At 36.2% G+C, this 14832-nt stretch overlaps 1 protein-coding gene across 2 annotated transcripts in view; it reads left to right on the forward strand.

Moving 5' to 3' along the window:
* CWF19L2 (CWF19 like cell cycle control factor 2) overlaps positions 1 to 14832 on the forward strand; it is a 193633-nt gene that overhangs the window by 84301 nt on the left and 94500 nt on the right. The window lies entirely within an intron of this gene.

Genomic DNA, 14832 nt, shown 5'->3' on the forward strand with positions numbered 1-14832 from the left:
CCATTTGTTTATTTTTGTTTTTATTTCCATTGCTCTAGGAGTTGGATCAAAAAAGATCTTGCTGTGATTTATGTCAAAGAGTATTCTTCCTATGTTTTCCTCTAAGAGTTTTATAGTGTCTGGTCTTACATTTAGGTCTCGAATCCATTTTGAGTTTATTTTTGTGTATGGTGTTAGGGAGTGTTCTAATTTCATTCTTTTACATGTAACTGTCTAGTTTTCCCAACACCACTTATTGAAGAGACTGTCTTTTCTCCATTGTATATCCTTGCCTCCTTTGTTGTAGATTAGTTGACCATAGGTGTGTGGGTTTATCTCTGGGCTTTCTATCTTGTTCCATTGATCTATGTTTCTGTTTTTGTGCCACTACCATATTGTCTTGATTACTGTAGCTTTGTAGTATAATCTGAAGTCAGGGAGTCTGATTCCTCCAGCTCCGTTTTTTTCCCTTAAGACGGTATTAGCTATTCGATGTCTCTTGTGTCTCCATACAAATTTTAAGATGATTTGTTCTAGTTCCGTAAAAAATGCCATTGGTAATTTGATAAGGATTGCATTGAATCTGTAGATTGCTTTGGATAGTAGAGTCATTTTCACAATATTGATTCTTCCAATCCAAGAACATGGTATAGCTCTCCATCTGTTGGTATCATCTTTAATTTCTTTCATCAGTGTCTTATAGTTTTCTGCATACAGGGCTTTTGTCTCCCTAGGTAGGGTTATTCCTAGGTATTTTATTCTTTTTCTTGCAGTGGTAAATGGGAGTATTTCCATAATTTCTCTTTCAGATTTTTCATCATTAGTGTATAGGAATGCAAGAGATTTCTGTGCATTAATTTTGTATCCTGCAACTTTACCGAATTCATTGATTAGCTCTAGTAGTTTTCTGGTGGCATTTTTAGGATTCTCTATGTATAGTATCATGTCATCTGCAGACAGTGACAGTTTTACTTCTTCTCTTCCAATTTGTATTCCTTTTATTTCTTTTTCTTGTCTGATTGCCCTGCCTAGGACTTCCAAGACTATGTTGAATAATAGTGGTGAGAGTGGACATCCTTGTCTCATTCCTGATCTTAGAGGAAATGCTTTCAGTTTTTCTCCATTGAGAATGATGTTTGCTGTGAGTTTGTCGTATATGGCCTTTATTATGTTGAGGTAGGTTCCCTCTATGCCCACTTTCTGGAGAGTGTTTGTCATAAATCGGTGCTGAATTTTGTCAAGAGCTTTTTCTGCATCTATTGAGATGATCATATGGTTTTTATTCTTCAGTTTGGTAGTATGGTGCATCACATTGATTGATTTGCACATGTGGAAGAATCCTTGCATTCCTGGGATAAATCCCACTTGATCGTGGTGTATGATCCTTTTAATGTGTTGTTGGATTCTGATTGCTAGTATTTTGTTGGGCATTTTTGCATCTATATTCATCAGTGATATTGGTCTGTAATTTTCTTTTTTTTGTAATATCTTTGTCTGGTTTTGGTATCAGGGTGATGGTGGCCTCGTAGAATGAGATTGGGAGTGTTCCTTCCTCTGCAATTTTTTGGAAGAGTTTAAGAAGGATAGGTGTTAGCTCTTCTCTAACTGTTTGGTAGAATTCACCTGTGAAGCCATCTGGTCCTGGACTTTTGTTTGTTGGAAGACTTTTAATCACAGTTTCAATTTCATTACTTGTGATAGGTCTGTTCATATTTTCTGTTTCTTCCTGGTTCAGTCTTGGAAGGTTATACCTTTCTAAGAATTCGTCCATTTCTTCCAGGTTGTCCATTTTATTGGCAGAGAGTTGCTTGTAGTAGTCTCTTATGATGCTTTCTATTTCGGCGGTGTCTGTTGTAACTTCTCCTTTTTCATTTCTAATTTTATTGATTTGAGTCCTCTCCCTCTTGATGAGTCTGGCTAAAGGTTTATCAATTTTGTTTATCTTCTCAAGGAACCAGCTTTTAGTTTTATTGATCTTTGCTAGTGTTTTCTTTGTTTCTATTTCATTTATTTTTGCTCTGATCTTTATGATTTCTTTCCTTCTGGTATCCTTGGGTTTTTTGTTTGTTCTTCTTTCTCTAGTTCCTTTAGGTGTAAGGTTAGATTGTTTACTTGAGATTTTTCTTGTTTCTTGAGGTAGGCTTGTATAGCTATAAACTTCCCTCTTAGAACTGCTTTTGCTGCATCCCATAGGTGTTGGATCGTCATGTTTTCTTTGTCAGTTTTCTCTAGGTGTTTTTTGATTTCCTCTTTGATTTCTTCAGTGATCTCTTGGTTATTTTAGTAACGTATTGTTTAGCCCCCATGTGTTTGTGTTTTTTATGTTTTCTTCCCTGTAATTCATTTCTAATCTCATAGCATTGTGGTAAGAAAACATGCTTGATATGATTTCAATTTTCTTAAATTTACTGAGGCTTGATTTGTGACCCAAGTTGTGATCTATCCTGGAGAATGTTCCATGCGCACTTGAGAAGAAAGTGTAATCTGCTGTTTTTGGATGGAATGTCCTATAAATATCAATTAAATCTGTCTGGTCTATTGTGTCTTTTAAAGCTTATGTTTCCTTATTTATTTTCATTTTGGATGATCTGTCCATTGCTGTAAGTGAGGTGTTAAAGTCCCCGACTATTATTGTGTTACTGTTGATTTCCTCTTTTATAGCTGTTAGCAGTTGCCTTATGTATTGAGGTGCTCCTATGTTGGGTACATATGTATTTATAATTGTTATATCTTCTTCTTGGATCGATCCCTTGATCATTATGCAGTGTCCTTCCTTGTCTCTTGTAACATTCTTTATTTTAAAGTCTATTTTTTTTGATAGGAGTATAGCTACTCCAGCTTTCTTTTGATTTCCATTTGCATGGAATATCTTTTTCCATCCCTTCACTTTCAGTCTTTACGTGTCCCTATTTCTGAAGTGGGTCTCTTGTAGACAGCATATATATGGGTGTTGTTTTTGTATCCATTCAGCAAGTCTGTGTCTTTTGGTTGGAGCATTTAATCCATTCACGTTTAAGGTAATTATCGATATGTATGTTCCTATGACCATTTTCTTAATTGTTTTGGGTTTTTTTTGTAGGTCCTTTTCTTCTGTTGTGTTTCCCACTTAGAGAAGTTCCTTCAGCATTTGTTGTAGAGCTGGTTTGGTGGTGCAGAATTCTCTTAGCTTTTGCTTGTCTGTAAAGCTTTTGATTTCTCCATCGAATCTAAATGAGATCCTTGCCAGGTAGAGTAATCTTGGTTGTAGGTTCTTCCCTTTCGTCACTTTAAGTATATCATGCCACTCCCTTCTGGCTTGTGGAGTTTCTGCTGAGAAATGAGCTGTTAACCTTATGGGAGTTCCCTTGTATGTTATTTGTCATTTTTCCCTTGACGCTTTCAATAATTTTTCTTTGTCTTTAATTTTTGCCAGTTTGATTATTGTGTGTCTTGGCATGTTTCTCCTTGGGTTTATCCTGTATGGGACTCACAGTGCTTCCTGGACTTGGGTGGCTATTTCCTTTCCCATGTTAGGGAAGTTTTCAACTATAATCGCTTCAGATATTTTCTCTGGTCCTTTCTCTCTCTCTTCTCCTTCTGGGACCCCTATAATGTGAATGTTGTTGTGTTTAATGTTGTCCCAGAGGTCTCTTAGGCTGTCTTCATTTCTTTTCATTCTTTTTTCTTTAGTCTGTTCCATAGCAGTGAATTCCACCATTCTGTCTTCCAGGTCACTTATCCATTCTTCTGCGTCAGTTATTCTGCTATTGATTCCTTCTAGTGTAGTTTTCATTTCAGTTATTGTATTGTTCATCTCTGTTTGTTCTTTAATTTTTTCTAGGTCTTTGTTAAACATTTCTTGCATCTTCTCGATCTTTGCCTCCATTGTTTTTCCGAGGTCCTGGATTATCTTCACTATCATTATTCTGAATTCTTTTTCTTGCCTATATCCACTTCATTTAGTTGTTTTTCTGGGGTTTTATCTTGTTCCTTCATGTGGTATATGGCCCTTTGCCTTTTCATCTTGTCTATCTTTCTGTGAATGTGGTTTTTGTTCCACAGGCTGCAGGATTGTAGTTCTTCTTGCTTCTGCTGTCTGCCCTCTGGTGGATGAGGCTATCTACGAGGCTTGATGAGGTGTATGTTTTCTTTGGAGAAATTTCTATTTAGGTCTTCTGTCCACTTTTTGATTGGGTTGTTTGTTTTTTTTTGTTATTGAGTTGTATGAGCTATTTGTGTATTTTGGAAATGAAGTCCTCGTCTATTGCATCATTTGCAAATATTTTCTCCCATTCCGTAGGTTATCTTTTCATTTTGTTTATGGTTTCCTTTGCTGCGCAAAAGCTTGTAAGTATGATTAGGTCCCATTTGTTTATTTTTGCTTTTATTTCTATTGCCTTGGGTGACCTAAGAAAACATTGGTATGATATATGTCAGAGAATGTTTTGCCTATGTTTTCTTCTAGGAGTTTTATGCTGTCATGTCATATATTTAAGTCTTTGAGCCATTTTGAGTTTATTTTTGTATATGGTGTGAAGGTTGTTGATTTACATGCAGCTGTCCAGCTTTCCCAATGCCACTTGTTGAAGAGACTGTCTTTTCTCCACTGTATATTCTTGCCTCCATTGTTGAATATTAATTGGCCGTAGGTGTATGGGTTTATTTCTGGGCTGTCTATTCTGGTCCATTGATCCATATGTCTGTTTTTGTTCCCAAAACAATGCTGTTTTGATTACTGTAGGTTTGTAGTATTTTCTGAAGTCTGGGAGGGTTATGCGTCTTGTTCTTTCTCCTCAAGAATACTTTGACAGTTCTGGGGCTTTTATGGTTCCATATTAATTTTAGGATTATTTGTTCTCATTCTCTGAAAACTTTCATGGGTAATTTGATAGGGATCACATTAAATATGTAGATTGCTTTGGGTAGTGTGGCCATTTTACTAGTATTAATTCTTCCAATCCAAGAGTATGGGATATCTTTCCACTTCTTTGAATCAACTTCAATTTCCTTTAGTAATTTTTTAAAGTTCTTAGCATATAAATCTTTTCACATCCTTGATCAGGTTTATTACTAAGTCTTTTTTTTTGTTTTGTATTGATGTGATTTTAAGAGGAATTTTTTTTTTACTTTCCCTTTATTTTATTGTTAGTGTAATGAAATACAACAGATTTCTGCATATTAATTTTGTATCCTGCTACCTAGTTGAATTCATTTATCAGTTCTAGCAGTTTTTGTGTGAAGTCTTTTGAGTTTTCTGTATGCAGTACCGTCTTCATATAATGACAGTTTTATCTCTTCCCTTCCAATTTGGATGCCTTTCATTTCTTTTTCTTGTCTGATAGCTGTGGCTAGGACTTCCAATACTGTGTTGTATAGAAGCAGTGAGAGTTGGCATCCTTGTCTTGTTCCAAATTTTAGTGGCAGCGCTTTCAGCTTTTCACCTTTGAGTGTTATTGGCGGTGAGTTTTTCGTAAATAGCTTTTATTATGTTGAGTTATGTTCCCTCTATACCCACTTTGATAAGAGTTTTTGTCATGAATGGATATTGAATTTTATCAGATGCTTCTTTTGCATCTATTAAGATGTGGTTTTTGTCTTTTTTTTTGTGGTGGTGTGTCACATTGATTGATTTGTGTATGTTGAACCATTCTTGTTACCCTGGGGTGAATCCAGCTTGGTTGTGGTGTATGATCTTTTTTATGTGATGTTGGATTTGGTTTGCTAGTATTTTGTTGAGAATTTTTGCATCTGTATTCATCAAAGATATCGGCCTGTAATTTTCTTTTTTGGTAGTATCTTTGTCTGGTTTTGGTTATTAGGGTGATCGTTGCTTCATAGAATGACTTTGGGAGTGTTTCTTCCCTTCAGTCTTTTGGAAGAATTTGAGAAAAATCAGTATATAAATTCTTATTTGTATACCTGGTAGAATTCCATCAGTCTGTTCAAATTATCTATTTCTTCTTGATTCAGTTTTGTTGGGCCCCTTGTTTCTAGAAACTTGTCCATTTCTTCTAGGTTGTCCAATTTGTTGGCATATAATTGTTCATAGTATTTCCTTATTTTTTTTGTATTTCTGCAATATCAGTTGTTATTTCTCCTCTTTTATTTATTTTTTTGCTTTTTTGTGTCCTCTCTCTTTTCTTAAAGATCATGGCCAGAGATTTGTTGATTTTGTATATCCTTTCAAAGAACCAGCTCTTGGTTTTATTGATTTTTTTTCTACTTTCTTAAAAATCTCTATTTTTTTAATTTCCTCTCTGACCTTTATTATTTCCTTCTTTCTGCTGACTTTAGGTATTGTTCTTTGTCTAATTCTTCTATGTGATAAGTTAGGCTGTTTATTTGAGATTTTTCTTGTTTTTTGAGGAAGGCCTTTATTGCTGTGAACGTCTCTCTAAGAAATGCTTTTGCTGCATCCCACTGATTTTCTATGGTTGTGTTTTTATTGTCATTTATCTCAAGGTGTTTTTTAATTTCCTCTTGATTTCGTCATTGACCCATTGGTTTTTAAGTAGTATGTTGTTTAGTCTCCATGTAATTCTTTTTTTCCCATTTCTCATTGTGTGTTTGATTTCTAGTTTCATGCCATTGTGGTCAGAAAAGGTGCTTGAAATAATTTCTGTCCTCTTAAATTTGTAGAGGCTTATTTTGTGACCTAGTTGATGGTCAATTCTAGAAAATGGTCCTTGCACACTTGAATTATTTTGGTTTTTTGGATATAACGTCCTGAAAATATAAATTAGGTTTAGCTGTTCTGTTGTATCATTTAGGATCTCTGTTGCCTTATTGAATTTCTATGTGGAAGATCTGTCCAGTGATTTGAGTTGTGTATTAAATTCTAATGCTATTTTTGTATTCCTGTCTGTTTCTCCCTTTATGTCTGTTAGTATTTATGTCTTTGGGTGCTCTTGTATTGGGTGCATATATATTAACGAGTGTAATGTCCTCTTCTTGTACTGATCCTTTTATCATTACGTAGTGTCCTACTTTATGTCTCTTTATGGCCATTGTTTTAAAGTTGATTTTGTCTGATAAGAATATTGCTACCTCCACTTTCCTGCCATTATGTTTGCATGAAATATCTGTCTCCATCCCATCACATTCAGTCTATGTGTGTCCTTTGCCCTAAAGTTGGTTTCTTTTTACAGTAACCTGCATTTCTATTGACAGCTTTTCTTAATTCCTTCAGTATTTTTATTACCTCCTTTTTGAACTCAGTCTATTATATTTAAGTGGTATGTTCCATTGTTTGTTCTTTCAGGGGAATTCTCTTATCTTTTAATTGGGATTGGTTCTCCTGCTTCTTCATTTTACTTATATTTCTCTTACTCTATGAGTTTAGGAAAAACAGTTATGTAGTGTGGTCTTCGAGGACTATTTTTATGTGGTAGCATTCCTCTGTAGGCTGTGTGAGTTTAATATTTTTGGTGCAAGGTCTGTTATTAGTATGGATGCTTGTCACTTATTTCCTCAGTGTGTGCTGGCCATTAGCCCCTTGTTAGGGGGTGTGGCTGCTGTTGTGGTGATCAGAGAGAGCCTGCAGTAGATATTTTCGGGGCCTCCTCTTTTCTCTGTGGTTGTCACAGCCCTGTCAGGAGCAGGGTCTTTGCTCTCCAGATGTTGGAGTAGAAGCCCCCAGGTCCATTTCTCAACTGCACTGTGAGGTAGGGGGGACTGGAACATTCCTTCTGGGAAAGTAGCCACTGAGTATTCCTTCGTCAGAGCTGTCCACTCAGGAGTGGGCTCTGTGGTGTCACCTGTCACCCATTGTGCAGGCTCACAAAGCACACTGTTGTTGGCACTGCCCTTGTCCCTGCCTCAGCTGTAGGAATGCATGCAATCAGCCCTGGTGTCCCTCAGGTGCTGTGTTCACAAAGCCAACAGTGCAGATCCATAGGCACAGATCTACTGAAGTCAGGTACTAGAACTGCAGTAGCGGTGCACCTGGACCTGCTGTGGGAGCTATGGAAGCAGCCCAGACCCCAGTCCTGCCTCCTTGTGCATTCACCTGTAAAACCCACGGCTGCTAACACCAGACATGCATACTATGGGTGCATAGTCCACTCGGATGTCTGGCAGGCACTGAGTTCGCAGAGGGCCTGGTGGCTACATTGTAAATCTACATTGTAAATCTACATTGTAAATCTACATTGTAAATCTGCAGATCACACAGCAGTGAGGAGAGGGCTCAGATTTCAACCCTGTTTCCTAAATCGTGTGGCCCCTGGGTATGGGCTCTGATTTCAGCCCTGCCTCTGCATGTAGGCAACTTGCTGGAACTTGTGCATTCTCAGAGCTTCTAGAGGAGGTGCCAGGCCTGCTTTGAGTATGCCAAGAAAGAGGCTTCTATGGTGGGCCCTGCCCCTCTCTTCACAAATCCATTAACAGTGGCACTTCACTTCTATAGTGGGCCCAGGCTTCTTCCACATATAACCCCCCAGTTGAAGCCCATACCACTCTTCAGTCCCTTTAGGCTGTCTTTGCTCAGCTACCCCTAGTCCTCTCCCCTGGTGTGTCCTCTGAAGCCCGAGTTTTAGCACCCTGCCCCTATGTGCACTAGCAAAGGCATGTCTCAGGCTGGGCAATGCAGTGAGGTGGCATGGACCATCTGTGCTGGTTCATCTCTCTCTGTCTGCCTTCCACAGACCAGCTGCTTCACTCTCCTCTGAGCCTCTGAAGCTCCCTTTCTGTCCTGGTTGATCACCCTACCTGTGAGGGGGCTTTCCAGGGTGCAGAAACCTTTCCTGTTTCATAGCTCCCTCCTGGGGCACAGGTCCCGTCCAGATTCCTTTTCTTATTTCTTTCATCCTACTCAGTTATGTGATAATCTTTCTTGCAATTTTGGATGTCTGGGATCTTCTGCCAGCTTTCAGCAGGTACACTGCATGAATTGTTCCACATGTGGATGTAGTTTTGATGTATTAGTGAGAGTAGATGAGTTCCATGTCCTTTATTCCCCCATCTTGATTGGAGCCCTCCCCATAGTTTTCTATTGTAAATCTTAAAAATGGCCCATGAACTTTGAAATCCTCTAGACTGGCCTTTCCAGTACTGTAGATTCCTTATTTAAACAACTCAGCTATATAGTATTTCCATCTAACTTGTGCATGGACTATGAGTGATGAGAGCCATTGAGTTTTGGAAGATTGCAGTTCTATATCAGGACAAATCTAGTCCTAATTCTTTAATGTATTAGATCCTGATCTGCCCTTCTATAATTTCTACCTTGTTAATAATCCTTCAATGGAGTTATATCATGGGTCATTAAACCTAATGGAATTCAGCCCTATACTTTTTTTCTTTTTAATAGTACAGGAAATTCAGCTCATTTGCAGTAAACAATTAAATAGCCGCTCTATAATGATGCAGTATCTTTTAAGTTTTGTTTGCATTGCTGGCAAAGAAGGGAAGTACATTATTATACTCCCTTGAGTGGGGAGGGTTGAGTGGGGCACTTGAGTGGGGAGGGTTACATAGTCATTCTCTGGAAAGAAATTGAGGAATTAACTGAGGGCCTTAAAAGGCCATAGAAAAACATTAACTAATAGTTAATTAGTTAATGGCATTTTGTACATAAAGCTAGGTACTTGACTGGTGATTTAAAGTATTTCAAATAGCATTTTCACTATTATTGATTATTGACTTTTAACACTGTCAATCTGATTCTTATTGTGAGTTTACTATTACATAATGCGGTAATTTTCAGACTATGTGTATACCAGACTGTTTTTTTTTTCTTTTAATTTTTATTGGAGTATAGTTGATTTACAATGTTGTGTTAGTTTCAGGTGTACAGCAAAGTGATTCAGTTATACATACACATATCCACTTTTTTTTTTTTAGATTCCTTTCCTCTATTGGCCATTACACAGTATTGAATAGACTTCCCTGTGCTATACAGCAGGTTCTTATGAGTTATCTATCTTATATATAATACTGTGTATATGTTAATTCCAACCTGCTAATTTATTCCTCCCTCCCCACCTTTCCCCTTCAGTAATCATAGGTTTCTTTTCTACATACGAGATTCTACTTATGTTTTGTAAATAAGTTCATTTGTAACTTTTTTTTTTTTTTTAGATTTCACAAATAAGTGATATCGTATGGTTCTGTCTGACTTCACTCAGTGTGACAATCTCTAGGTCCATCCATTTTGCTGTAAATGGCATTATTTTGTTCTTTTTTATTGCTGAGTAGTACTCCATTGTATATATGTACCACATGTTCTTTATCCATTCCTCTGTTGATGGACATTTAGGTTGCTTCCATGTCTTGGCAACTGTAAATACTGCTTCAGTGAACATTGGGGTGCATGTATCTTTTTGAATTATGGTTTTCATTGGGTATATGCCCAGGAGTGGGATTGCTGGGTCATATGGTAGTTCTATTTTTAGTTTTATAAGGAACCTCCATACGGTTTTCCATAATGGCTGCACCAGTTTACATTCTCACCAACAGTGTAGGAGGATTCCCTTTTCTCCACAGCCTCTGCAGCATTTATTGTTTGTAGATTTTTTGATGATGGCCATCTGACCAGTGTGAGGTGATAACTCATTGGAGTTTTGATTTGCATTTCTCGAATAATAATGATGCTGAGCATCTTTTTATGTGCTTTTTGGCCATCTGTATGTCTTCTTTGGGGAAATGTCTATTTAGATATTCTGCCCATTTTTTGATTGGGTTATTTGTTTTTCTGATATTGAGCTGCATGAGCTATTTGTATATTTTGGAGATTAATCGTTGTTTGCAAATATTTTGTCCCATTCTGAGGTTTATCTTTTCATCTTGTTTATGGTTTCTTCTGCTTTTCAAAGGCTTTCAAGTTTAATTAGATCCCATTTGTTTAATTTAGTTTTTATTGCATTAGTCTAGGAGGTGGGTCAAAAAAATATTGCTGTGATTTATGTCAAAGAGTGTTTTCCCTATGTTTTCCTCAAAGAGTTATATAGTGTCTGACCTTACATTTATGTCTTTAATCCATTTTGAGTTTATTCTTGTGTATGATGGTAGAGAATGTTGTAATTTCATTCTTTTACATGTAGTTGTCCAGTTTTCCTAGCACCACTTATTGAAGAGACTGTCTTTTTTCCATTATGTATTGTTGCCTCCTTTTTCATAGTTTAGGTGTCCATAGGTGTGGGTTTATCTCTGGGCTTTCTATCCTGTTGCACTGAACTGTATTTCTCTTTTTGTGCCAGTGCTATACTGTCTTGATTAATGTGCCTTTGTATGATAGTCTGAAGTCAGGGAACCTGATTCCTCCAGCTCCATTTTTCTTTGTCAAGATTGCTTTGGCTATTTAGGGCCTTTTGTGTTTCCATACAAATTGTAAAATTTTTTGTTCTAATTCTGTGAAAAATGCTATTGGTAATTTGATAGGGATTGCATTGAATGTGTAGATTACTTTGGGCTGTACAGTCATTTTGGCAATATTGATTCTTCCAATCCAAGAACATGGTATATCTCTCCATCTGTTTGTGTCATCTTTGATTTCTTTCATCAGTGTCTTATAGTTTTATGAGTACAGGTCTTTGCCTTCTTAGGTAGGTTTATTTCTAGGTATTTTATTCATTTTAATGCAGTGGGATATGGAATTGTTTCTTTAATTTCTCTTTCTGATCTTTCGTTGTGTGTATAGGAATGCAAGAGATTTCTGTGTATTATTTTGTATTCTGCAACTTTACCAGATTCATTGATGAGCTCCAGTAGTTTTCTGGTAGCATCTTTAGGATTCTGTATATAGAGTACCATGTCATCTGCAAACAGTGACAGTTTTACTTCTTTTTTTCCGATTTGGATTCCTTTTATTTCTTTAATTTCTCTGATTGCCATGGCTAGTACTTCCAAAACTATGTTGAATAAAAGTGGCAAGAGTTGACATCCTTGTCTTTTTCCTAATCTTAGAGGAAATGCTTTTAGTTTTTCATCATTGAGAATGATGTTTGCTGTGGGTTTGTTGTATATGGCCTTTATTATTTTGAGGGAGGTTCCTTCTATGCCCACTTTCTGGATAGTTTTTATAAATGGATGTTGAATTTTGTCAAAAGCTATTCCTGCATCTATTGAGATAATAACATGGCTTTTATTCTTCAATTTGTTAATATGGTGTGTCACATTAATTGACTTATATATACTAAAGAATCCTTGCATCCTTGGGACAAATCCTACTCGATTTGTGTATGATCCTTTTAATGTGTTGTTGGATTCTGTTTGGTAGTATTTTGTTGAGTATTTTTGTGTCTATATTCATCAGTGATATTGGTCTTTAATTTGCTTATTTTGTGATATCTTTGTTTGATTTTGGTATCAGGGTGATGGTAGCCTCTTAGAATGAGTTTTGGAGTGTTCCTTCCTCTGCAGTTTTTTGGAAGAGTTTGAGAAGGATAGGTGTCAGCTCTTCTCCAAATATTTGGTAGAATTTGCCTGTGAAGCCATTTGGTCCTGGACTTCTGTTGGAAGATTTTTAATCACAGTTTCAATTCCATCACTTGTCATTGGTCTGTTTATATTTTCTATTTCTTCCTGGTTTAGTCTGTAAGGTTGTGCTTTCTAAGAATTTGTCTATATATTCCAGGTTGTCCATTTTATTTTATTGGTGTTGTAGTAGTTGCTTGTTGTAGTGTCTTACCATACTTTGTATTTCTGTGGTGTCAGTGTTACTTCTCCTTTTTCATTTCTAATTTTATTGATTTGAGTCTTGTCCTGTTCTTTATTGAAGAGACTGCTTAAAGGTTTATCAATTTTTTTATCTTCTCAAAGAACCAGCTTTTAGTTTTATTGATCTTTGGTGTTGTTTTCTTCATTTCTATTGCATTTATTTCTGTTCTGATTTTATAGCTTCTTTCCTTCTACTAACTTCGTGTTTTGTTTTTCTTTCTCTATTTGCTTTAGATATAAGGTTCAGTTGTATATTTGAGATTTTCCTTGTTTCTTGAGGTAAGATTGTATTGCTATAAGCTTCCCTGTTAACACTGCTATTGCTGTATCCCATAGGTTTTGGGGCATTGTTTTCATTGTCACATGTTTCTAGGTATTTTTTGATTTCCTCTTTGAATTCTTCAGTGATTCATTGGTTATTTAGTAGCATACTGTTTAGCCTCCATGTGTTTGTGCTTTTTACAGTTTTTTCATGTAATTGATTTCTTATCTCATAGTGTTATGGGAGGAAAACGTGCTTGATATGATTCCTTTTCTTAAATTTACCATGGCTTGATTTGTGACCCAAGATGTGATTTATCCTGGATTATGTTCCATGTGCACTTGAGAAGAAAGTGTATTCTGCTGCTTTCGAATGGAATGTCCTATAAGTATCAATTAAGTTTATCTGGTCTAATGTGTTATTTAAGGGTTGTGTTTCCTTATTAGTTTTCTGTCTGGATGATCTGTCCATTGGTGTCAGTGGAGCATTAGAGGACCCCCACTATTATTGTTAGTGTTGATTTTCCCTTTTATGGCCATTAACATTTTGCTTATGTATTGAGGTGCTCCTATGTTGGGTTCATAAAAGTTTACAATTGTTACATATTCTTGGATTTATCCCTTAATCATTATGTAGTTTCCTTCCTTGTCTCTTGTAACAGTCTTTATTTTGTAGTCTGTTTTGTCTGATATGAGTATTGCTACTCCAGCTTTCTTTTGATTTCCATTTGCATGGAATATCTTTTTTCATCCCCTCAGTTTCATTCTGAATGTGTCTCTAGGGCTGGAGTGGGTCTCTTGTAGACAGCATATATAAGGGTCATGTTTTTGTATCCATTCAACCAGTCTGTGTCTTTTAGTTGGAGCATTTAATATGTTTACATTTAAGATAATTATCAATATTTATGTTATTATTACCATTTTGTTAATTGTTTTGGGTTTGTTTTTGTAGATCTTTTTTTCCCTTCCTCTTTTGTTCTCTTCCCTTTTGTTTCTTGCCTAGAATAGCATTTGTTGTTCCTTTAACATGTGTTGTAAAGCTGGTTTGGTGGTGCTGAATTCTCTTAGTTTTTGCTTGTCTGTAAAGCTTTTGATTTCTCCATCAAATCTGAATGAGAGCCTTGCTGTGTAGAATAGTCTTTGTTGTTCCCTTTCATCATTTTCAATATATCCTGCTACTCCCTTGTGTCCTGCAGAGTTTCTGCTGAAAAATCAGCTGATAACCTTAAATTCCCCTGTGTGTTATTTGTTGCTTTTTCATTGCAATTTTTAATATTTTTTCTTTGTATTTAATTTTTGTTAGTTTGGTTAGTATGTGTCTCAGCCTGTTCATCCTTTGGTTTATCCTGTATGGGATTCTGCATTTCCTGGACTTGGATGAGTATTTCCTTTCCCATGGAGGGAAGTTTTTGACTATGATCTCTTCAAATATTTTCTCAGGCCCTTTCTGTTTTTCTTCTTCTTTTGGAATCCTTATAATTTGAATGTTGTTTCATTTAATGTTGTTGCAGAAGTCTCTGAGACTGATCTCATTTCATTTGTTTTTTTTCATTCTCTTCTAAGGCAGTGATTTCCACCATTTTGTCTTCCAGGTCCCTTATCCTTTCTTTTGCCTCAGTTACTTGGCTTTTGATTCCTTCAAATGTATTTTTCATTTCAGTTATTGTCTTTTTCATCTGTTTGTTCTTTATTTCTTGTGGGTTTTTGTTAGACTTGTATCTTCTCAACCCATGTCTCTATTCTTTTTCTGAGATTTTTGGGTCATCTTTAGTATCATTACTCAGAAATCTGTTTCAGGTAGATTGCTTACCTCCTTTTAATTTAGTTGTTCTTGTAGGTTTTTATCTTGCTTCTTCATCTGCAATATAAGAGAGTAAGTAGATACCCTTTAAAATATGGCTTTATTAATTAATGCTAATTGATTAATTGAAAAAAAAGTACTGATAATAATCACTT

Source organism: Globicephala melas, chromosome 8 (assembly GCF_963455315.2).
Source record: "Globicephala melas chromosome 8, mGloMel1.2, whole genome shotgun sequence".
In the NCBI taxonomy this organism is placed as follows: Eukaryota; Metazoa; Chordata; class Mammalia; order Artiodactyla; family Delphinidae; genus Globicephala; species Globicephala melas.